Genomic DNA, 25,952 nt, shown 5'->3' on the forward strand with positions numbered 1-25,952 from the left:
TCTAGAGTTGATTATGGCCTGGATAGGTTAATTAATGTCTAATTAATAATTTAGATAACATTTCAGACCTAAAGAAGGACCTGAAATAGGCAGATTTAGCTCTTGCATAATGTATGTTTAATTACCTTAGATATTAATAAAAACCTGTTTGTCTACAATTTGGGTCAAGAAATAAATGATGATGAAATTAACAAATTAAAAGGCTTAAGGTTAAAACAGGTTAGCCATAAATTTTGTTAAGCGACAAAACAGGTTCATAAGGAGTCGCCGACTGATTGGTTTCAAAACCGTTTTTTACTTTTATGTGATATTAAAGAGATTTTTTGTGGTAAACGTGGGTTATAATAGCATATGACACAATTATATGTAATACAAGTTACTTGAAAGATTTCTTTCTGCCATAATTTTTTATCTTCTGTTTCAAGTATGGTTATAACCATAAGTCTCATTGTCAAAAAGTATTTTATTTTTAGTAAAGCCCGTATCATTACAGAGAGAGAGAGAGAGAGAGAGAGAGGGGGAGGGGGGAGGGGGAGGTTTAAACTCGACACAAACTAGGTAATTTCGGGCATTACGTATGTTTAAATTTTATTTCAATAATTTGTTTGCGCGTAGGGGTTTTTAGCAGTGGGAGGAAACCAGAGGACCCAGAGAAAACCCACGAAGTTGGACAGATGACCCTACTCCTTGTCACATACAACCGAGGAATCGAAAGCACGTCAGTTGAATTAATGGCAGACCTTATGATAGCATTCGGCCATCCAACACCTCTTGAGAGGAGATGAAATGTCGGGTTAGGTCAGGTCAGTGAATACAGATTGTTTACAGTTGTTGCACCCACAAAAGACAACTTTATTCCAGGCACAGATGATGGCTGTTTCTTCTTTTATTATTGTTAAAACTTTTAGTTATTATATTGCAATCATATAAAACCGGAAGTGCGTCATAAAAGTATTGGATCGTGTTTATGAAATCTGCATGTGATACATCTGATAAGGAAAAGCATCGAAATCTTCAAACGATGAATGTCAGTTTGCTTAGAGGTTCCAGACATCTGATAAAAACACTGAATTGTAAACATTGTAAAAAACGCCAAGGGCTAGAAATCCTTAGACGCTAGACGGTTGAAAAGTTTATTCTGAACACTAAATAAACGAATGTACTAAAAATCAAATACGCAAATTTGAAAGTTTATTTTAAAAAGTATATTTGAAGTATTCTCCCCATTCTCAATCCAATGGTCTTGTACACAGTCTGATTACCTCTTTGTAGGCTAGTTCCCCCTTGTCAGTGATGTAGGACGGGGACGGTGGGGGGGGGGGGGCTGACAAGGACAGCTGTCTAGTCGTTCGGGTGGGACGAAAAACCGAGGTCCCATCTACACATTGGTGTGCACGTAAAAGATCCCTTGACAGTTGGAATTCGATAGAAGAGTAGGCCGTAGTGACGCTTTCCGGGCACAATTTCCCTCATAGCACACTGCATGGCGTATGCCCGTCTTCATTCGGAGCAGAGTAGTAGGACGTTAAACCCCATTTCATTTCATTTCTTTGTAGGCTCCTTGACTACGTGGACTATAAGAACAGAGAATGACAACTATATATTATTTAATCTACCGACGGATCACCCGTAGTATGTCGTACAGTGTTTCATTTTGACGTAGTATATTAAAATACAAACAGTGTATTAGTTGAACCGCCTCTTCTTCTTCTTGTTCGTTTTAGGGTGACGCTCATCGAAAAAGCCTAAGGCTCCGTCAATTCAAGTGCGATGGACATGGAAATTGGCATGCTTGTTCTTTGAACAATTCTGCATCGACTTGGTCAATTAGATTTTTGAATTTCATTCAACAACATAGTCGGTTCCTGGTCCATAATACGATTGTACTGGTTTAAATAGAAACCGGTAGTTTAAAGAAATTACAAATGAAATATTTTAATCTTAATCTCTGTAGGACCCCAATATATCGGAGGCGTAACGGCCACATCCACTCAACCCCATGCCTTAATTCGGCCCTAGTTTTTTGCCACATTTACCGCGGTTATTTATATTGTAGGTTTTCACTGGCTTGTGCGCCATCATGCCCGCTAGCCAATCAGTATTTAAAAGGTCACGAGGCGAATAACGCGTTCATAACTACCATCATGTCCCTTGGACATTTTTGCTTGATGCAACGTCAAGGGGATTCCGTGTCGACAAAACTTTTTGGTTGTATTTTTCTACAAATGAGATTACTGTAGGCTATAAAGAGCACATTATTATGAAATGAAATGTGTGCACGGGACCTCGGTTTTTCGTCCCATCCGAACGACTAGACAGCTGTCCTTGTCAGGCCCTCCGTCCTGCATCACTGACAAGGGGAACTAACGCCGGAAAATGGGGTTTAACTTTCTCGGCCAATGCAGGGATCGAACACACGACCTCCAGGCTAGCGAGCCAGCGTCTCATCCACTTAGCCACCGTAATCTCCCATATTATTATGTTTATGTGAATTGACAATACGCCTTTTGCTATAAAAACAAAAGGCTTTATACGACCTACACGTCTGATTATCAGAGAAAAACTGCTGATTCAACAAAATTCTCATTGCTTCAGGTTATTTACTCAGTGATCATATTTATGACCTGTAAATCGGTTCTTTATTCCCTGTTATCATGACATATTTTGATCTGTTTCCAACAAAAGGAGTGCAAGTCAAGAATTAAAAGCGTCTGAAGAGGAAGAGGGATGTTTGGATTTAATTTGTGAAAGGAATTGTTTCCACTCGTTCTATAGACACGTGATATCATTTACCTGTGAAGGTATAAGGTATATGTTACCCCGACATTTGCCGACAATCTGCTAGTGATATTCACTCTGGGTGGAAATGAAATGAAATATACGCCATACGCTATGATGGAAATTTTGCCCGGACAGCGGCACTTCGACCTACTCTTACATCGAATTCCAACTGTCACGGGATCTTTTATGTGCACGTCAATGTGTACACGGAACCTCAGTTTTTCGTCCCATCCGAAAGACTAGACAGCTGTCCTTGTCAGGCCCCCGTCCTGCATAACTGACAAGGGGGAATCACGCCGGAAAATCTAGATGAACTTTCTCGGCCAATGCAAAGATCGAACACCGGACCCCCAGGCTAGCTAATCAGCGTCTTACCCACTTAGCCGCTGAGACCTCCCACCCTGGATCAAAGTGGACGTAAATCTCCAGTAGTGAAATGAAATGGGGTTTAACCGTTAACGGCTTACTGCCCTGAACAAATTGCATGCGGCTGATTAAGACGGGCATGTGCACTTCGAATCTACCACTCGGTAAACATCAGCAGACGCCCGTACCCTACATGTAGCCTTGGCTGTATGACGGTAAGTGATATGTACCTACACCCATACAATTGTGATGCGGCTAGCGGTTTACTTATTAGAAAGAAATTCTCAAAATTGCGTCGTTCGAAGAGTGTTTAGAGTTTTCATTGCAATTATTGCCCTTTGTTTAAAGAAAATATGATAAACTTGAAAGAAAAACAGGTCAGACATTGAAAGTTTTGTATGATAAAACACTCTTCACGTGCGTCTTCATGGGCGCCGCCATTTGTAATCCGGGAACTTGAAAGTAGTTCCAATGGCGGAATTTGTCATAGCCGAGGCCAGATGTAGGGTACTGGATTCTGCTGAGGTTTACCGAGTGCTTCACTACGTACGCCACGGACCTAGGTTTTCCATCTGTGTTTTCCTTGTCAGTCCCATCACTTGATGAGAAAATAACTTTGTTGGTTCAAGATTATTAGATAACTAGGCCTACAAGACGAACGTGGAATAAAAGTATCTGGTAGATCAGGGTTTTTTAAGTCATGTCACAAACTCCGTAAAATAAATAAACTTCTGTACCTTAAGGGCGTAATGTCAAGTTACTGGAGAGTAAGAAAGGTCACCAAGAGGGTTAGGTATCTCTGTTATCTTTACACACCGCATTTGTTAATGTTATAAGGCGTCCAGGTGTCCACAAATATGTTTAGTATTGGTGATTTAACCTAAAGTGAACCCCAAGTCCTAAATCGTAAAAGCCGCCCACCCCCACAAACCATTTCGTCAGTATGATGTTCCTTGTGTATGAGAACTATAATTACGGGTTTGCTGAAAATATCTCTAGCAGAATGTTTCTCAGAAACATTCTAATAAAATGAAGCCACTCGATAGACCAATGCCAGTCTTTTATAAAACATGTTCCACTCCAGTCCCATGCAAAATGGCACCAACTATAAACTGGGTATCACACCAAACCGCGTCATCAACTTAAGCTAGGGTGAAATGAAATGGGGTTAACGTCCTACTGTTCTGCTCCGACTGGGCTAATAAAAATAGGCATACGCCATGCAGTATGCCACGAGGGACATTTTGTGCGAAAGGCGGCGCTATGGCCCAATCTTATATGAAATTCCAAATGTCAAGGGATCTTTTACGTGCACGCCAAGGTGACCACGGGACATTGTTTTTCGTACCAGCCGAGCTATCCCTTGGCGGGCCCTTCGTCCTACACTAATGACAAGGGGGAACCACACCGAGAAAACACGATGAACTTTCTCGGCCAACACCGGGATCGAACACGAGACTTTCAGGTGCGCAAGCGCACGTCTTACTCACCGAGCCACCGCGGCTCCCCGTGCCCATGTAATGAATCATGTTTAGACTAACGTAAGTAAATATGTATAATTATCATGAAAACAAGCTGTGAAATGAAGTAAAATGTGTTGAATAGAAAATACAGATCTGAAAATTAAAACCACATGTTCATTATTCACAGTTAGTCTACACCCAAATATTTATAATAATACAATACAAACATTCAGACACAGTATCATGCTAGACGCTTTGCATATGTTTAGGTTATTTATTTGCAATATTATCAGGGGTGGGGGGTGGATGGCCGAATGGTTAGCGCGTTGTATCGTAAGGTCTGTCATTGAGTCAACTGGCGTTGTTTCGATTTCCCGCTTGTACGTGACAAGGAGTACGATTGCCTGTCCAATCTCGTGGGTTTTCTCCGGGTCCTCCGGTTTCCTCTCACGGCTAAAGACTCATACGCGCAAGGGAATTGTTGAAATAAGATTGAACCATATGTTAGTCCCGAAATGACCTAGTTGGTGTCGAGTGGACGTAAAACCCTACTCCTTGTCACGTACAACCGGGGAATCGAAACCACGACATTTGACGTAATGGTAGACCTTATGATACAACACGCACCCGTTAACCATTCGGCCATCCACATCCCCCCCCCCACCCCCCAAAACAAATGGATCCGCCACTAAGTTCAAATCTACAAATTACTCGCCTACTGTAGAACGCATCACATCAAATTGAAATAATAAAAACAAACAGAAGTTATCCACAACAAATTATATTTTTTTCTGCTTCAATCACCAGTATAAACAGGAAATATATTATTACATCTTCACGAGCACGGATTGAAACTGACATCACAAGGCACGTCTGTACCTACCGCGTTAAAACACGTTTATTTTCTTAACGAATTGGTTTTTACCCTTCTGCCATTTTTCTTGGAACCCAAACAAACAAACATTAAAGGGAAATGAAATGAAATGGGGTTTAACGTCAAACTGTTCTGCTCCTAAACTGGGCTAACGAAGACGGGCATACGCCATACAGTGTGCTATGAGGGAAATTTTGCCCGGGCAGCTGCGCTACGGCCTACTCTTATATCGAATTCCAACTTACGAGGGATCCTTTACGTGCACGCCAATGTGTACACGGGATCTCGGTTTTTCGTCCCATCCGAACGACTAGACAGCTGTCCTTGTCAGGCCCTCTGTCCTGCATCGCTGACAAGGGGGAACCACGCCGGAAAATCTGGATGAACTTTCTCGGCCAATGCAGGGATCGAACACCCGACCTCCAGGCTAGCGAGCCAGCGTCTTACAACATTAGAGGGAGAAAAGACACAAACGCGAGACAAGCCTCTCGGATTGCCTCCTCTCGAAAGTCTTTTTGGAGAGATTTGTCTGCGATATCAATCTTGGGTGGAAGCGGACGTTAAGCTCAAGTCAAGTCAGGGAGAAAAGATGGAATCCGTGACTTTTTATTTAGTTGTAAATTCAATTTTTATTGAAATTGTTAAATTGCAGTTCATTCAAAGAGTTCCTTTTGTCGGAAAAGGCGTTAGAATTATAAATTGGACATCATATTCCACATCATGAACTGGTTGAAGCATTAAGCGCGTTTCGGTTGAAAATTGTTTGAGTTTCATCCGCTTAACCTGTAGTTTTTATTTTTATTTTTAACAACAACAGAAATACTTCTACCCCTATCTCTCTGAAACTGCAATTTTCGCCAGTTTGCGTTTAGGTCAGTCTATAGATGCATTATGTAAGATGTAGACAAAGAGCTGGCAGTTGTAGCTATAATAATTGAAAAATAGATAATAAAAAGGGTATATATTGAAAATTCCAGTCAAATTACTTCATCCTGAGCGATGTTACGACTGCTGTAAGCATAGTGTAGTCTCGATTTTCATTGCTATTGATCGTTAATAAACATTGTCTCGATTATCCATTTTTAAATTAAATTATTTAACGGGGTTCTTGTTTCAATCTGTTTGAAATCACAACCATCCAATTGTCTAGAGAATTGATTATAGGCTTGTGAATATATGTCTAAACAATAAATTATATCACGTGGCTATGTGGGTAAGACGCTGGCTCGCTAGCCTGGAGGTCGGGTGTTCGATCCCTGCATTGGCCGAGAAAGTACATCCAGATTTTCCGGCGTGGTTCCCCCTTGTCCTTCGGATGAGACGGAAAACCGAGGTAGCGTGTATACATTGGAATGCACGTAAAAGATCCCTTGGCAGTTGGAATTCGATATAAGATTAGGCGATAGTGCCGCTGCCCGGGCAAAATTTCCCTCATAGCACACTGTATGGTGTATGCCCGTCCTCATTAGCCCAGCATAGGAGCAGAACAGTAGGACGTAAAACCCCATTTCATTTCATTTCATTTCATTTATATCACATTTGAAATCAAAAGAAAGATCCGCAATAGGCAGATTTAGCTCTTACACAATGCATCGTTAACCACAATAATTGTTCGAAAACTGCAATGTTGGCCAATTTGCCTTTACATTAGTTTTAGAAATACACCATTTGATTTAAAACGTTAAAACATCTGTTTTTAATTCCAGTCGTATGAATTACGTCCTCTCTCGTTTTTATCAGGTGTGTCTACTATTTAAAACATGTAAATTCTAACGCCATGTTTACAGACATGCGCTCAAAGGGCAAACTTTAAAGGGCATGTCTTTAAATATTAAAATGATGAAATAGCCAATGTTTGCTTTTATTTCCCCACCCAATAGAGATGTTGATGCATCTCCATAGCGTCTTTATTCTTTATTCATGCGAATAAGCAAAATTTAACTCCGCTGGTTTTTATTCTCTGCTCAATTCACGCTTAAAGTGGCTAAATCTCTCTAACTTATTATAATCCAATGTCTTCGACATTGAAAACACCAATTATTTGTCAATTTAAATCAACATTGATGTTGTGATCTTACCGGGAAAAGATGGGCTTCTGATATCTGATATTTAAGACTAAATAAACATTTTACCAGATAAACATGCGTTTCAGCGCCATTTGTAACAAGAGAAGAGACTTGAAGAACAAGGCTAGACATATTACACAAGTCATGGCAAACGGTAACGACATGTTCTTATCTGGAGAGCATGCGCGATAAATACTACTGATATAGACTGGAATAACCAGACGCTAGAAATTGCCATTCGATTGAGACTTCTGGCGTATTTCGCCGAACATAACTGATTTGAGTAAAAACAGAAACGATTGAATGTAAATCGGTTTATATACATTCATATTACATTATTTTATGCGTTGCAACCCATATGTGTCAATTTCTAGTTCCAAAATATTAGCGATTTAGTTCCTTTAAATCCGCTGGTTTCCAGTCACTGCTCAATTCACGCTTAAATGTACTCTAATTTACTATTTGACATTTATTTAAAGATGCAATATGTACTATTTAGATAAAGAGCTGGCTGTTCTTGTTAAAATAGTTCCAAAATAGATAATTCAAAGCTTTCTATCCAGGTTACGTTTTCTCGTTCGTTCGTTCGTTTCTGGAGTTTTACGTCCCCTTCCACCTAAGGTGATATCGTAGACAACGTTTTCACAAGACATGAACTGTTTTATAACAAAAAAAAACCCCAACAAACAAACAACACCTCTGTAAAATTTTAAGACCTGCTATCTATGCAAGTCACGGGTTCGTGCAAACGTTTGTTCGTGACCAGGAGTAAGGTTGTTGTGGTTTTGCTCGGGGTAGTCAAGTTTCCTCCGACTAAAATTATTGAAATAAAACTATACTATGTTAATACCCAAGTGACATAGTTGGTGTTGAGTGGACGTTAAACTCCATTTCTCGCTCTCTTAATTATCATGGAAATGAGACAGTTGGTGCTGATTATAGATATAGAGGCTCTAGGCTTGAGAGAGAGAGAGAGAGAGACTGTTTAACGTCCACTCGACACAAACTAGGTCATTTCGGGACTATCATATGGTTCAATTTTATTTCATTGCGCGTAGGGGTCTTTAGCAGTGGGTGGAAACCGGAGAACCCGGCGAAGACCCACCGTGCCACGTACAACCGGGGAATACTACGCTTTAGTCTATAGATAAATCCGACATTGATTATACGTTATACCCCGTTTCTCTGTAAGTTCCACAAGCCGTGGAGTTGTAGAATCTGTTGTTAATATTATGTAAGAGTGAGATGTTGGAGATGTGCCATATTGATGATTTAAGATAAACACTAGTGAGTGAAACCAGTGATAATGTTGTTTTAACTTCTGTCTTTACACTCGTCTACTCATCCGAGGTGATGTAGCGGAATGAAAGAAGTAATCGCACCCAGGCAGATGCGAAATTAAATGAGATGGGGTTTAAAGGAGCTAAATCGCTAATATGTGGGACCTAGAAATTGACACAAATGCGTCGCAACGCATATAATAATGTAATATGAATGTTTTTAATCTGATTTACATTCAATCGGGGTTTTTTTTACTGTAATTTCAAATCAGGTATGTTCGGCGAAATACGCCAGAAGTCTCAATCGAATGGCAATCTCTAGCATTTGGTTATTCCAATCTACACCGATATTATTTATTGCACATCCTCTTCAGATAAGAATATGATGTGACCGTTTGACATGACTTGTGGAATATTTCTAGCCTCGTTCTTCGAGTTCATTATTACAAATGGCGCTAAAACGCATTATGGTACACGATTTGTGAACCAATGGAAAAATGTTAATTTTGTCCTAAATATTGGATATCAGAAGCCCATCATTTCCCGGTAAGATCACAGCATTAATGTTGATTTGAATTGACGAATCATTCGTGCTTCAATGTCGAAAACTTTAGATGGTATTGAGTTAGAGACTTAGTTACTTTAAGGTCCTGTTCTGAAGACAGGCATATTGCAAGAGTTCGACGAGGGAATTTTTGCCCGGATCTGTTAAAGGTTCTTTTACGAAATAGACAGAACAAGAAATAACATGTTGCTGGGTATGAACAACGATACCAAACTAATTTATTTGATGCGATGCACCGGAAATAACGATAAATGGCATTCAGGCGTTCAGAGCCAGGGATAATACCCACGTATAAATTTGATGTGATGTGTAAGTCCGAATAGAGATAGATTCCTTCTACTTGATTAGCCAAACAGGTGTAGCAAGTTTGAAAGAACAATTTTAAAAAAATTCTTAACCCGTGAGCATTGTGAACATGCGAAACGGCGAACATAGTATAGACGACAAGGCCAGATTAAACGGGGGCTGTCTGGGCTGCAGTCAGGGGTCCCAAATATTAAAAGGGGGAGGGGGAACAATTTTCGCACCTACGGTAAGGCAACCAAGGGCCTCAATCACGCTTAATCCGGCCCTGATAGACGACGATATTCACTCCTAGGCTTTCTTGTTGGTTGGTATTTAACGTCTGCTTGGATATTCGTGATGTCGCAGAGAAATGAAATGTGAGCGTATAAAAGCACTACTGTTTAAAGATAATAGATAAGTTGGAAAGCCATTAGAAACCAAGATGTGTAAATAGAGTAATGGGCGTAACCTGTGATCTTTGATTACAGAATACCAAGAACATGAGATGTAAGTCAACTATAAGTCATAGGAAACCCTTCTACCATTTCCACTTCTACGGTACGGGCACCTGTTCTACAGACTATTGTATAATCAAACCAACGTAAGATTCACCGATGTGTATTTATTATACCAGAAATAACGCCTCACATTGCCAGTAAAAACACAACCAACCCATCAACAAACAAGAATAACACCACCCTTCTCCTTAACACGTTGAACTTCAAATATTAGTAATGAGCAAATTTTAGTCTCATTTGTTAGTTTTTTAACAACTAAAACGTTAATGATTAATTGGAATTCAAAAACTGTGAAATTAAAGTCATATCCGGCAATTATCTAGTTTTAATTTGGCCCCAAATGTAAAATGAATTATTAAAGATACATTATGGGAGATTAGATAAACAGCTAGCAGCTCTCACAATAATTGTTAAAAACTAGATAATGTAAAGGGAATTTGCTGAAAATTTCAGTCAAATTGATCCACTCTGAATCGAGAATTTAGCGACTGAATTTTTGGCCTAGCCTCAATCATCATTACTAAAGTCGGTACGATAAAAAAACATAGTCTCGATTGTCCATTTCATGATTAAATCATGAATGAAAGTTGATCAGCAAATCAGATCCTAATCCAGTAAAAATAGCAGGTTAGCGATGATGTCGAGAGTTGATTATGGCTTGGATAAGTTAATTAATGTCTAATTAATAATTTAGTTATTTTTTTCAGACCTAAAGAAAGACCTACAATAAGCAGATTTAGTTCTGGCACAATGAAATTTTAATTAGACATTTATTCACATGACAACCCGATCGGATGGTTGTGATTTTGAATGGATTGAAACGCTATCGTCATTCAATAGTTTAATTTAAATGTGGATAATCGAGACTTTGTTTATTATCGTAACAATGACACAATTGTGAACAATTTAATGACTGATAATTTCGCTCAGAAAAAAGTAATTGGACTAAACTTTGAAATATATTCATTTTCTTTATCCAATTCTGATTCTATTGGGTTAATGAAGACGGGCATACGTCATACAGTGAGCTATGAGCGATATTGTGCCCGGGCAGCGGCACTATGGCCCACTCTTATATCGAATTCCAACTGCCAAGGGACTTGTCTACGATATCACCTTAGGTGGAAGTGGACGTAAAACTCCAGAAACGAACGAACGAATGCCAAGGGACCTTTTACGTCCACGCCAATGTATTCAGGGTTCCTCGGTTTTCCGTAAAATCCGAACGACTAGACAGTTATTCTTGTCACGCCCTCCGTCCTGCGCAACTGACAAGGGGAAACCATGCCGGAAATTCCCGATGAACTTTCTCGGTCATTATAATGGATCTGTACACTTTAATGTCTGATAACTTCGCTCAGAAAAGGGGGGGTTGGATGGCTGAATGGTTAGCGTGCGCGCGCTGTATCATAAAGTCTGTCATTGAGTCGACTGGCGTGGTTTCGAATCCCCGGTTGTACGTGGCAAGGAGTAGGGTCGCTTGTCCAACCTCGTGGGTTTTCTCCGGGTCCTCCGGTTTCCTCCCACTGCTAAAGACCCCTACGCGCAAGCGAATTATGTAAATAAAATTAAACCATATGTTAGTCCCGAAATGACCTAGTTTGTGTCGAGTGGACGTTAAACCCCATTTCTCTCTCTCTCTCTCGCTCAGAAAAAAAGTAATTTGACCAAACTTTGAAATATATTCATTTTTCTTTATCTATTTTTGAAATATTATAACAAGAACGACTAACTGTTTATTTAAATCTTACATAATACATCTGTAAATATCCCATCTAACTGTACATGAACAAAGAAGAAAGGCTTAAACTTGTTTTTTGGAAATATCATAACAAGAAAGACCAGCCCTTTATTCAAATCTTACATAATACATCTGTAAACATCCCGGACTAACTGTACACGAACAAAGAAGAAAGAGAGGGAGAGAGAGAGAAATGGGGTTTAATGTCCACTCGACACAAACTAGGTCATTTCGGGACCAACATATGGTTTTAATTTTATTTCAATAATTCGCTTGCGCGTAGGGGTCTTTAGCAGTGGGAGGAAACCAGAGGACCCGGATAAAACCCACGAGGTTGGGCAGGCGACCCTACTCCTTGTCACGTACAACCGGGGATTCGAAACCACGCGAACAAGAAGAAAGTTCTATATGTGAATATGATAATACATGTACATGTGATACAGCCCTGTTTAGAGAATAATCTTAGAACTTGATAAAAAATATAAAACAAATGTCTCTGAATATGTTTCACGTGTTATCAATAAGTATACGTCTAACTGACCTTATTATTTCTACTGTAGATGTTAAATACCAGGGCATGGGGTTAATGAAACAGTCGTGTTCGACAGTATGTGTATAACTGACATAGTAGGTCAATGTCTGGAACATCTAATACCATTTCTCATGTAACAGGCTTAATGATAAAATAAAATAAAACCAAGTACGAACAATCCAAACCATTAGACAAAGTTCAAAGTCCTAAAAATAACGGTAATGGCAAAATAGTGTAATCAGCAAATGGAATGTTCACCGTGTACAAAATACACGACAAACAGTGGTAACAGGTGTCCGGAAGAGTAAGCTTACCCTGCCTGGCGCCACACCCGCCATAGCTGCATCCAAACCATAAGACGAAGTCTCGATAACATGGACTATCCGTATGCAAAATGACACATTCTACATGCACCCAACGCGAATCTAACCCATGACGGCTTCCAATCGCCTTGTTGGCTCAATCTGATTAAAATACAGATCTATATTTCGTTTCGTTTTTTTATACTTTCGATGACCTAGACTACATTGAGATCTGACTAGTTGTACTGGGAGGTCGCGTCAGGGGTCATACGAGCGGCTTTTGACCCTATGACGTCAAAGATTTGATTAACCAATCATCATTGATATTTCCAGTGAATTACCCACAGTCCCATGCACTACACGCCAAAAGCTTGCCATAACAGATGGTTTCATTGGCTAATCCCTCACATCATCCAAAACACGTCAATGATAACAACTCTTCCTGATCCTAGTGCAGTAAAGACAAGACAAACGAAATTTTGAACTATAAAAAACTAAACGAAATAAGATCTGTGTTTTAATCATACTACAGATCTATCGTACATATTAGCAACAAACGGAGGACAGTTGGGTGTAGGGAAGGGGGAGTACATGTTTTATGTTCGGGTACCAAGATTTCTCGACTTTTACCCAATTATCACCAGACATCCAATTTAGCCGAATAAACCAAATAAAAAGGGACTGTCACAGTTTTATTTTGAAGGACATAAATATTGCTAACATTATTGCAAATCTTCGTACTATAGATTAGAATAATAATCTTAAAGATCCTTATTTGAATTTGACCCCTAAAGTTGAAAAGAGTGTTCAGTGGAATAAATAGATAGACGGGTAATAATTGCTTCAATTTATATGAATGAACAACAAGATGGACCCATGCTGGGAATCCCGAGGAACTTTCTCGGTCAATACCGGGATCGAATCCGTGATCTACGGGGTTAATGAGCCCGCTCCATACCCACCCATACTAAACTAACGCTGTCTGTCTACAATTAACCCCGCTTGAGAACAGACACTAAGCTAGTTGACCGACATTTTAAGGCCCAAATCGACGAGCATTTTAAGAAGTATATCGTCTGCTTTCATTTAATAAACTTGAAAAAAAGGTTTACTTAATCTCTTTGTGTATAACAGATGTGCACTAGAGTAGGACCACATTACAGAACAGTATACCAATTGTTGGATATGGCGGCCATTTGGGGCAGAGATCCATTCTCCAAGTAGAGTAGATAGTACTCTGTGTACAGAATGCATATTCACCGAGTTACCCCAAACAAAGTCTCAAACTATATACTGTGGAGGCATGTCTCACAATTTAATTTCCATAGCAGTTTGTTATTAGACAAAGTAGATATAAATCAGGGCCGGATTAAGGGGGGGGGGGGTGACTGGGCTGTAGTCTACGACCCAAATATTAGAGGGCCACAAATTAGTTCTAAAACAATTTTTGTACCATCAATAAATACGTCATAAGTTACGGAAGAATTTAACAATGGGGATATACGGTAGGGCAACCAGGGGCATGCACCGGAATATGACCCCTTGTCACCAATGACATTTTCCGCCAGGCGCCCGATGCAAGCTTAATCCGGCCTGCCTATCATACCTTGTTATGTTTCTAGCACTTTTAGCACATACATCAAATAAAAAGAAATATATAATGAATCACACTATAATTTGATGACCTAGGAAACGCCCCCACACGTGTCTTCAGAATATAACAAGCTGGTTCGCTTTGGTTTACTCTACTTCAAAGGACTTATTCTTTGTGATCAAATAATCCAACATGTTTGTGAAATAACCAGTTTTAGTATCGTAATCAGACATAAGCTATTTGATATAGCATTATCTGAACCTGTTTAACGCCTACCAAAGGACCCATTCATAATATACAAAATACAAGTTTTTTCTACAGTGGATAGAGATATTGGGGGTCACGGTGGCTCAGTGGGCAAGAGGCTGACTCGCTAGTCTGGAGGTCGGGTGTTTGATCCCTGCATTTGCCGAGAAAGTTCATCTAGATTTTCCGACGTGGTTCTCCCTTGTCAGTGATACAGGACGGAGGACCAGACAAGGACAGCTGTTTAGTCGTTCGGATGGGACGAAAAACCAAGGTCCCGTGTACACATTGGCGTGCACGTAAAGGATCCCTTGACAGTTTGAATTCGATATAAGAGTAGGTCGTAGTGGCGCTGTCCGGACAAAATTTCCCTCATAGCACACTGTAAGGCTTATGCCCGTCTTCATTAGCCCAGTTCGGAGCAGAACAGAAGGACGCTCAACCCCATTTCATTTCATTTCAGATAAAGACATTGTTGGATACTCTTTGCTTTTATTCAAGATCTACCATGGAACGGCGTCTGATAAATATGATGTGTAAGAGCTAAATCAAATTATTGCAGATCTTTCTTTTGGCCTCAAATGTTATATAAATTATTAAATAGAAATTTATTCACATGACAAGCCCATTATCAACCAGATTTAAACATGATCGCCATTTAATAATTCAATTTAAAAATTGATAATCGAGACGTTGTTTATTATACAAACAATGGTAGCAATGAAAATCGTGACTACGCTCAGACTGAAATAATTTGACTAAAATTTTCAATATATTCCTTTTTCATTATCTATTTTTTAAAATTATTATAGCAAGAACGACCAGCCCTTTAACTAAATCTATAATCCATATGTACGTTACTGCTTCCACGGCAAGACACATAATTCTATGGGTAACAGCTAATATACACGATATTTACAAAATTCGATCTTGTATTCGCTCTAATGCTATTATTTATGAATAAATTTCAATAAAATATTTTATGGAGGTACATATTTGTCACATGCCCTTCGGTTTTTGTAATGATCCGGCTAAATAACACCAATGCATGGAAAACTACTAATCTAATCTAGTAAATGTTTTACAGAAACCCAGTATTTATTCTTAGTACAATACATGTATATTGTATTCGTAGAATTTTGTGTAATAATGTTTTAGTCATCTACTGCATGCCACTGACAAATAAATAATGGAGGGAGTGTGTGTGAGAGAACGAACATAGATATTATCAATAACATCGGTGATTTATAGCAGAAATATAAGGGAATGGCAAACCATGCTTGAATATTCGTTGTACGTGTGCCGATAAAGAGAGAGAGAGAGAGGGAAATGGGGTTTAACGTCCACTCGACACAAACTAGGTCATTTCGGGACTAACATGGTTTTTTAAAAAAAAATTATTTCAATAATTCGCTTGTGCGTAGGTGGGAAACCGGAGGACCCGGAGAAAACCCACGAGGCTGGACAGGCGACCCCACTCCTTGTCACGTACAACCGGGGATTCTGTAAGTTAGTATGGTACATAGATAGATTTATTTGGCACACAAGATAAAATCCGAAAAAGAACAGTTTATCCTGTTGTAACGGGGCACTATCCACCAAAACCTCCTGTCTTCCTTTTCCCGGTTGGTGCATAAAAGTAAGACGATAAACCCTATTTCATATCAATCCATTCCCTCTAGATTCTAGATATCCCCAAATGAATTCTTTGGTACACTTTCAGCTATACACTAACGGACTGGTGTTGTCTCATCCTAGTCTTATACGCTAAAACATTTTCCAACCTCGTCTCGTCCTCCAGTTTCCAACAACTGGTAGTTAGAGAGCCTTTACTCCCAAGCGAATTATTGAAATAAAAATGGACCCTGAGTCCGGAAATTACTTGATTTGTATCGAATGGACGTTAACCTTCGCCCCTCTCTCTCTCTCTCCCTCTCTCTCTCTCTCGGTAGTTGGAACATGGGTATACTACATTTGTTAAACAATAATTTCAGATGCATAAAATGTGCGGAAATAAACGAGTATGTGTTTATTCTGTTTATCTAATCATTTTATATGTATATATATACTGCTCTTTAATCACACGTGTTCTAGAGATGCACGTGCATGTTGTTTATAGTGGTAAAAAAATCGTCATTTTTTGTTGAACACCCAATGATTTACTGGCTTGTACACATACAACATACTTTGTGGGATCAAAAAGGCCGATCTCTAAGATTATTCATAACAACGTCATAAACGCCTAATTCCTGGAGTTCCGGTAAATTCTCGTGCAATTGGTGCAAATTTATAAATAGCTGACGTGTATTGCAGGGGCTACGGAAAGCCAATGTGGTAATAAATACTGGTGGACAACGCTCTCCGATATTGGAGGTAAAGTTTAGCAGAATGAGCGATCCTATGTCAGTCCAAATGTTCATTCTAATTAGCAATACGTACTTCTTGGATGGCTTGGTAAGAATAGCGCTAGCTCGGTGACTATAGGTTCGACCACAGTGTTGTTCAAGAACGTTCGTTGAGATTGCCATTGGCAGAGGAATGGTATGAAAATTCGAGATTTCGTGTATGGCATTGGCAGCACATTAAACATACATTATGCAAGAGCTAAATCTGCCAATTGCAGATCTTTCTTTAGGCCTGAAATGTTATCTAAATTATTAATTAAGACATTAATTAACTTATCCAGACCATAATCAACTCTAGATGGCATCGCTATCCTGCGATTTTTACTGGATTAGAACTGGGTCTGCTGCTTCTGATTAAATCAAAAAATGGATAATCGAGACTATGTTTATTATCGTACCGACTTTAGTAATGATGATCGAAGCTAGGCACCCAAATTCAATCGCTAAACACTCGGTTCAGGGTGAATCAATTTGACTAAAATTTTCAGGAAATTCACTTTACATTATCTAGTTTTTATCTATTATAGTGAGAACTACCAGCTCTTTATCTAATCTCCCATAATGTATCTTAAAAAGCACCATGAAACGGTCCATTGTAAAAACGGACCAAACAATAGTTCTATAGAGGCTCAATACAAGATATTACTACTAAATATTTTATTGTAAAGAATAATATAGGCCAATAGACCGATCTGAGTACGTAGTATTTATAACAGGTTTTATTAGTAATGGCATATTACATATAGACTGAATGCTAATACATGATTAAAGAGATTCCTTTCAAGGCGCTTAACCTCTTTCATTCATGTCAAAATACGGTTGGCTTCACGGTTTTAGTTTTCGCACTCGCTCTCAAATGTACATTCTGATTAAAATACAGATCTATATTTCGTTTCGTTTTTTGTATATTTTCGATGGCCTACATGAAGATCTAATCAGTTGTAGTTGAAGGTCGCGTCAGAGGTCATACGAACGACTTTTGGCCCTATGCTGTCTAGCATTTGATAAACCAATCAGCATTGGTGTTTCAAGTAGATTACCCACAGTTCCGTGCACCTCACGGGTTTTCTCCGGGTCCTCCGGTTTCCTCCCACTGCTACAGACCCCTACGCGCAAGCGAATTATTGAAATAAAATCGAACCATGTGTTAGTCCCGAAATGACCTAGTCAGTGTCGAGTGGACGTTAAACCCCATCTCTCTCCCTCTCGCTTTGTGGCTGTTCTCAAGCGGCGCTAAATGCAGACAGACGGCATATGATACAAATTTTTCCATTTTTTTGAGGCGTGGAAACAAGGCACAAGGAATGTTATTAAAGAATGTTTGGAGACATCTCGACCAAATGTTCAAGAATTCCATTCAGGGTATAACTTCAACTTGATACTCCCAATTTACAAGAAAAGGGTGGGTCTGGATTATATTTCTCTTTCTTAAATATACCAGTGGTCGAAGACATGTTTATGTGTGAAAACTGTAGAATATCCTGTATAAAGACACGGGTTTAGCTTTTTGGGGGGGGGGGGGGATCACGTGGCTAAGTGGGTAAGACGCTGGCTCGCTAGCCTGGAGGTCGTGTGTTCGATCCCTGCATTGGCCGAGAAAGTTCATCCAGATTTTCCGGCGTGGTTCTCCCTAGACAGCTGTCTAGTCCTTCGGATGATACGAAAAACCGAGGTCCCGTGTATACATTGGAATGCACGTATAAGATCCCTTGGCAGTTGGAATTCGATATAAGAGTAGGCGATAGTGCCGCTGCCCGGGCAAATTTCCCTCATAGCACACTGTATGGCATCTTCATTAGCCCAGTATAGGAGCAGAAGGGGGAATCACGCCGGAAAATCTGGGTGAACTTTCTCGGCCAATGCAGGGATCGAACCGACCTCCTGGCTAGCGAGCCAGCGTCTTACCCACTGGGCCATGTGATCCCCCCGAATACTGATGTTCCAAACAACTTTTTGGTTGCACATAAAAAGTTAATGGGCCCAAGGTAGCTCATACAATACTCTTTGGCACTCCTGTAATTTCTGAATCAGCAAAAATGTATAACACTTCAGTTTTAATTTTAAACACCTCCCATATGTTTTGAACTCAAATACTATCTGGCATTGGCTTATTTAAAGGTTGGTGAGACGAAAACGGGCTAAAGGTCAATGTATAATACAGTTTTATCCCCAAAATGATAAGTCAGTAATTACTGTGGACCCACCCTTCAATGCATTAAGTAACTTTTTAGGCTCCTCTTTTCGAAAGACCTGATTCACTGACCGACGCGTAATGTTTCCGATTTAATTTTAAAATCTGAACAGAGCGCCAGATGTTTGCAGTTAGATATGAAATGTTCCCCATTTCCCTGTCTGGAAAACGTATTATATGACTAGTTTGTATATTATCTCAAGTTGAAAAATTTGATAGACGTTTCTGAGAAAAATAGCTGCTATTTTAAATCTGCAAGCTGTTATCTGTTGATAAATTTGTCATTCGGGTAATGCACTATTTTAATAGTTATCACGTTCTCTTGCGCAATAGCATTCCCTTCCTCGTATTGCGCACGTAAATTGGGGACGTGTCCTTGCGCAGTTGCATTTAATTCCTTGCATTGCGCATGTAATCATAAAATGTAAGTTACCAGTTGCTAGTATCAATATGACCATGGCGCCGTTGGCCGAGATGGTTCTCTAGGATATTCCTACGATGTTTCTCCCAGCCTGTGGTGCAAGACGGAGGGCCTGGCATGGAAACGGTACTAAATATGTGGACTTTAAAAATGATACCAAAGTTGTGACCTCTTCGAAAAAGTAAAATTAGGAAGATACTGTGTGTCACTTTCCCATATTAATAAACTACCAGTAATAAAATGGCAACGCCCCCAAAATCTACAAATTTATAATGGAATGCGAACTAGAGAAACAGAGAGAGAGAGAGAGAGAGAGAGAGAGAAATGGGGTTTAACGTCCACTCGACACAAACTAGGTCATTTCGGGACTAACATATGGTTTAATTTTATTTCAATAATTCGCTTGCGCATAGGGGTCTTTAGCAGTGGGAGGAAACCGGAGGACCCGGAGAAAACCCACGAGGTTGGACTAGAGAAACAATAGATGAGTAAAATTGGAATTGGTATAAAATACCACGATAAACCTGTTGCCCCACTGATTCACCCCCGACCCCTCCTGCTCAAGAAAGGTCATCCAGTCGTACTGGAAGACAGGGCCTATTTTAACGTGCTTCTAGATCAGTGGTTCTCAACCTTATTTCGCCAACGGCACGCCTTGGAACACATGAAAAATTAGTGGCACACCTGGCTAAATATATATGAAAATCTGAAATCCGTGCTTTTAAAAAATGCTATGTAGCCTTGTGAATCTGACACGATTGCATAGGGAAACTTAGCGATCATTATGGTCATCGACCACTTTCGATTTCTGCTTCGCCAATAAAATCTTAAAGTAGGCCCTGCTGGAAGACAAGGCTTTATGAATTCGTACTAAAAATCTATCCCAATTCCAAAAAGTTTGAATAAAGTTAAGACAAAACCCAGGTCAGTGAAAATAATTTGCTGAATCAGCATATTAAAATGGTCTGGTAAATCTAAGCTATTAAAGATACATTATGTAAGATTTAGATAAAGAGCTAGCCATTCGTTCTATAATACTTCGAAAGGAGATAATGCAAAATGAATAATTTGAAAATTTCATTCCAATTACTCTATTGCGAGCGAAGATATTAGCCTTCGAATCAAAATCAAAATATGGCTGAATTGTTCTAATCTGTTTAATGTCGGAGAAATCCGATGGCATCGAGAGTTGATTATGGTCTTGTCATGTTAATAAATGTCTAATTATTAGTTTAAATGACATTTCGGGCCTAAAGAAAGACCTGCAATAGACAGATTTAGCTCTTGCATAATGTATGTTTAAGCTATTCATTCAAATTGTGCAAAATTGATGTGTTTGAAATAACTTATTTAATGCCTATTTCATCTGGCCTGCCATTTTTTTCCGGGGGAGAGGGTATTCCTGGTAAACCCTTCTATGAATTTTAACAAACTGTGATTTGTAACAAGGGGGGAATTGGAAAATTCCGATAAGCTTTTTTCGGCCAAAACGGGGATTGAAGACGGTGACTCCGGGTTAGCGAGCCAATGTCTTACTCACTGAGCTACAGCGGTTCCCAGAAAAAGTAAGTATACCCCCCCCCCTCCCCGTGCGATATTTAACTAAGTGTATATTTGTCTGCATTTTCACCTTGGGTTAATGCTGTATAAACACTCCCTGTTTTCATGGGGATCTGAATTTTCAAATACACGTACTTATCGCGTGTTCTAGAAAGAGTAAAAGCGTTCATACTTCACCAAGTAATAGTTGACTGAGGTTTGCCCGCGTGGATTACAAAAAAAGTCAAGTCATATATAAATACAGTGTAGACTGTTAGCAATAGCTTTCCAAACACATAAGAAATGACATATTTGCGTGCACACAAAAGATCCCTTGGCAGTTGGAATTCGATATAAGAGTAGGCCGTAGTGCCGCTGTCCGGGTAAACTATCGTCATAGCACACTGTATGGTGTATGCCCGTCTTCATTAGCCCAGTCGGGACAGAACAGTAGGATGTTAAACCCCATTTCATTTCATTTTACGTAAGAAGTGGTACCAGATTTTTCAAAAACGAGTAAGCCTTCCCGGCTTCATGAAGTCTGTAGTTGAATGAGATGTCACCAGGGATTAATACTGTAATAGAAGTAATATATAAGTAATATATATATATAACTTACCTTACCAGTTTACACGTCTAGCTGTGAATAGAGATATATAGATAGATCCCCTGCTATACGTAAACTGACGGAATACCCAACAGGTTGCAGGCTATATAAACCAAAGTATGGTGCACCGGCACGGCAATAATGACGTTGATAACTTTTACCACATGCAAGAATGGTAATACGGGTTGACTCCACTGTAGTTGATGGGGTGGGCTGATGGTGTTTGAGAGTCGAGATTATTATTTTGTTTATGGTACCGTACTTCGCCTTACCTACTGGACAGCTGTCTAGTCTTTCGGATGGGACAAAAAACCGAGTCCCCGTGTATACATTGGCGTGCAAGTCAAAATCTCTTCGCAGTTGGAATTCGATATATGAGTAGGCCATAGTGCCACTGCCCGGGCAAAATTTCCCTCATAGCACTGTATGGCGTATGCCGGTCTTCATTAGCCCAGTATAGAACCAGAACAGTAGGACGTTAAACCCCATTTCATTTCATTTCTTTTCCTACTGTGGTTCGGTCACTTGGGACTAACAAAGCGTGGTCTATGTGTGTGTTTGGGAAGTAGGGGTGGGGCTCGTTCCCGTAAACCACCCCCCCCACCCTTCTTCAATATGCCACAACCCAGCACTACTATTGCTTTAGTTTCCATAGCGACACGTGGAAATATGTGCCCAGGGCGTTTACGTTCAATACTTTTAATCGTAACCTCAGCAGCTATGGGATTCAAATCGTAAAATCCTACGCGAAATAAAGGGAAATATTTATTCTGTAACAGAATACGCTGTTTATTCACGCAGACAATATCTCATTCATTGTGTTCTATAACTGTCATTCTTTATTCACGTTCACACAAACTTCGCCCATTGAATGCATTTCCGGTTTCTTGATAGGAATATAAATAGACTGTAAATATTATCACGAATTGTAAATATTGTGGTAACATTGAAATTATTTGTCAACTTTTGACATAAAGTTAATTTTTTGTTTTATTTAGCACCACTGATCGCTAAGGAGATGGGAGTGAGAGAGAGAGAGAAATGGGATTTAACGTCCACTCGACACAAACTAGGTCATTTCGGGACTAACATATGGTTTAATTTTTTTATTTCAATAATTCGCAGGAGGAAACCGGAGGACCCGGAGAAAACCCACGAGGTTGGACAGGCGACAGAGATGGGAGTATCGGGGCCAAAGTGGGTATGGCGCTAGTAGGCTGTGTATTAACGTTCATTTCGGGACTAACATATGGTTCAATTTTATTTCGCTTGCCGGTAGGGTTCTATAGCAGTGGGAGAAAACCGGAGGTCCCGGAGAAAACCCACTAAGTTGGACAGACTACCTTACTCCTTGTCACGTACAACCGGGGAACCGAATCCACGCCAGTTGACACAATGTCAGACCGTATGATACAACGCGCACGCGCTGACCATTCGGCCATTCACCCGACCCCCCACCTCCACAGTGTTCGAAAACGTGTTGGCCGAAAAAGTTTCTGTGGGTTGTCCGACTTGGTTGGTCCATGTTGGTGGGGCTTGACGGAGGTATTGGCAAAGAAAATCGTCAATCTATTCTAATAGAACGCTTTGGCGCTCACACAGATCTTTGGCGCTTTGTAAAACGTCCACTACAATTAATAGTTTATATAACATTTCAGGCCTAAAGAAAGACCTGCAATAGACAGATTTAACTCTTGCATAATGTATGTTTAAATTGAATCACTGGTTTAAATGAATGAATATACATCCTTAAAGTATAAAAAAATAAAAATGGGGAAGAAAAAAATATTAACGAAAATAAAGCTTGTCGGGGGCATGGGAGCGCAACCTGTAAAACGTGTTTGCCTATTTATTGCGCGTGGGTGTAAGACGGTTTGGTTATGAAAACTCATTACCAGATAGCGACTAATGGTTACTTTATCTGAGAAAAATTAAGACGCAGAAAATAGAAAAAATAAGTATATTATTTAAGTACAGCATTGTGTAAATTTCCTCTCATTGTTGTATTAAGGACATCATATGTTGGTCATATCGCGACTTTATTCAACCCATTATTTAAAACAATTAATGTTTTTTTCTGTATATGTCGCATGTTTAACGGATATCTTAGAATAGTGTGAATATTTACCAGAGAGCAAGAACCGACGCGTTAATAATGCCATGCTGACCCATTAGTTTTAGTCTACATTTCCTTTAGTGTAACAGAGGGTTGGATTGCCGAATTGTTAGCGCGTGCGCGTTGTATCACAAGGCCTGTCAAATGGTTAGCGTGTGTGCGTTGTATCATAAGGCCTGTCATTGAGTCAACTGGCGTGGTTTTGATTCCCCGGTTGTACGTGACAAGGAGTAGAGTCACTGCGGGTCCTCTGATTCCCTCTCACTGCTAAAGACCCCTACGCACAAGCGAATTATTGAAATAAGATTGAACCATTTGTTAGTCCCGAAATGACCTAAGTTGTGTCGAGTGGACGTTGAACTGACGGAGCCTTAGGCTTTTTCGAAAAGCGTCATCACTAAACGAATAACAGAAGAACAAGAACACGTTGAGTAGCGGTTAGCGACCATGGCAGTTCCTCCTGGTACAACAACAAAAAAATGCACAAGCCAGGCAAAATTCATCACTACAATCACAAATAATACACAAATGACAAATAAATATTACTCACAAGAGAGAGAGAGAGAGAGAGAGAGAGAGAGAGTAACATGGTTCAATTTCATTTCGACAACTCGCTTGCGCTGTTGGAGGTAACCGGAGGACCCAGAGGGGAAAACCCACGAGGTTAGACAGGCGACCCTACTCCTTGTCACGTACAAACGGGGATTCGAAACCACGCCACTTGATTCAGTGACAGGCCTTATTATCTGACACGCATGCGTTAAACCATTCGTCCACCCGCCATCCTCTAAACCCCACCTTGAGCAAACATCTGTAACCATTCAGGGGGGAATCTTGAGCTTGCGCCGTCCAGGGCGAAACTTGAGTTTCCGCCGTTTTGTATCGTTCTTCTAATGGCAATGCCCGTTTTTAATGAAGTAAGCCAAAAGTGTCACCCCACTCAACCCATCCTAACCATTCCACCCAAGGTGCCTTCTGATTGACACGTCATTGCGCAGATTAAAATAAGGGGCGAGGGGCATCCCCTACTATGACATCACCCCATCCTATCGGGGATGAAGATAGCCTGGGTTCTAGGCAAAGTTTGCATGTATGACTTTATATTTATGCTACAGGATATCTTAGAATAACCTTGATATATTATAATTATGCCCTTAGTGCACAGAAACTCGGACTCCATCAAAATCGAGGTGTTTATGCAAAGTGCGGCGGCGGCATAATTTTTTCTAATTATGTCAACAGCCTTTACCACACGTGAGATGTTTTAAACAAGATTTTAAGAGAATTTCGGATTGAGTCATTGCTGTAGAAAGGTCAAACGGATGGTGTTTATTTTTCAAATTTGTGTTTTCTAGAACACTTGGTTATATTGACGGATAAAGCCGTATATTTATATATATAAAAACCTGTGATTACAGTGCATTAAAACATGTATGTTGGAGAGAGAGAGAGAGAGAGAGAGGAGAGAGGAGAGACAAATATACGTTGAAGACTAGGGGGTTCTGGGTGACCGAGACTAGATTAACATCTACTCGACATAAACTAGGTCATTTCGAGACTAACATATGGTTCAACTTTATTTAGGTATATCATATAGACTTAATGTTTACATGTACAATTCCATAATGATGATGAGAGAGAGAGAGATGGGGTTTAACGTCCACTCGACATAATCTAGGTCATTTCTGGACTAACATATGGTTCAACTTTATTTAGGTATATCATATAGACTTAATGTTTACATGTACAATTCCATAATGATGATGAGAGAGAGAGAGATGGGGTTTAACGTCCACTCGACATAATCTAGGTCATTTCTGGACTAACATACGGGGTAATTTCATGTCAATAATTCGCTTGCGCGTAGGGGTCTTTAGCAGTGGGAGAAAACCGGAGGACTCGGAGAAAACCCACGAGGTTGGATAGGCGACCCAGACCTTATGATGCAACGCGCACGTGCTAACGACCCCCCCCCCCACCCTGTTGATCACAGATTAATGGCTAGCTACGAGAATGTAGCTAAACACGTTGAAAAATACTGATGTGTTTGTTTTTAGCTA

General features: G+C 39.9%; 1 protein-coding gene across 2 annotated transcripts in view; it reads right to left on the reverse strand.

Annotated features, from left to right (window-relative positions):
- The window catches only part of LOC126812148 (SPARC), a 40,569-nt gene extending 18,690 nt beyond the window's left edge, over window positions 1-21,879 (reverse strand). Inside the window, exon 1 of one of the 2 annotated variants that reach the window (XM_050538417.2) lies at window positions 21,789-21,879. The gene's annotated coding sequence lies outside the window, so the exon portion shown is untranslated. The remainder of the gene's footprint in view (window positions 1-21,788) is intronic. The other variant, XM_050538418.2, reaches the window with a different exon arrangement.
- Window positions 21,880-25,952: the final 4,073 nt, after the last annotated feature.

Source organism: Patella vulgata, chromosome 2, assembly GCF_932274485.2.
Source record: "Patella vulgata chromosome 2, xgPatVulg1.2, whole genome shotgun sequence".
In the NCBI taxonomy this organism is placed as follows: Eukaryota; Metazoa; Mollusca; class Gastropoda; family Patellidae; genus Patella; species Patella vulgata.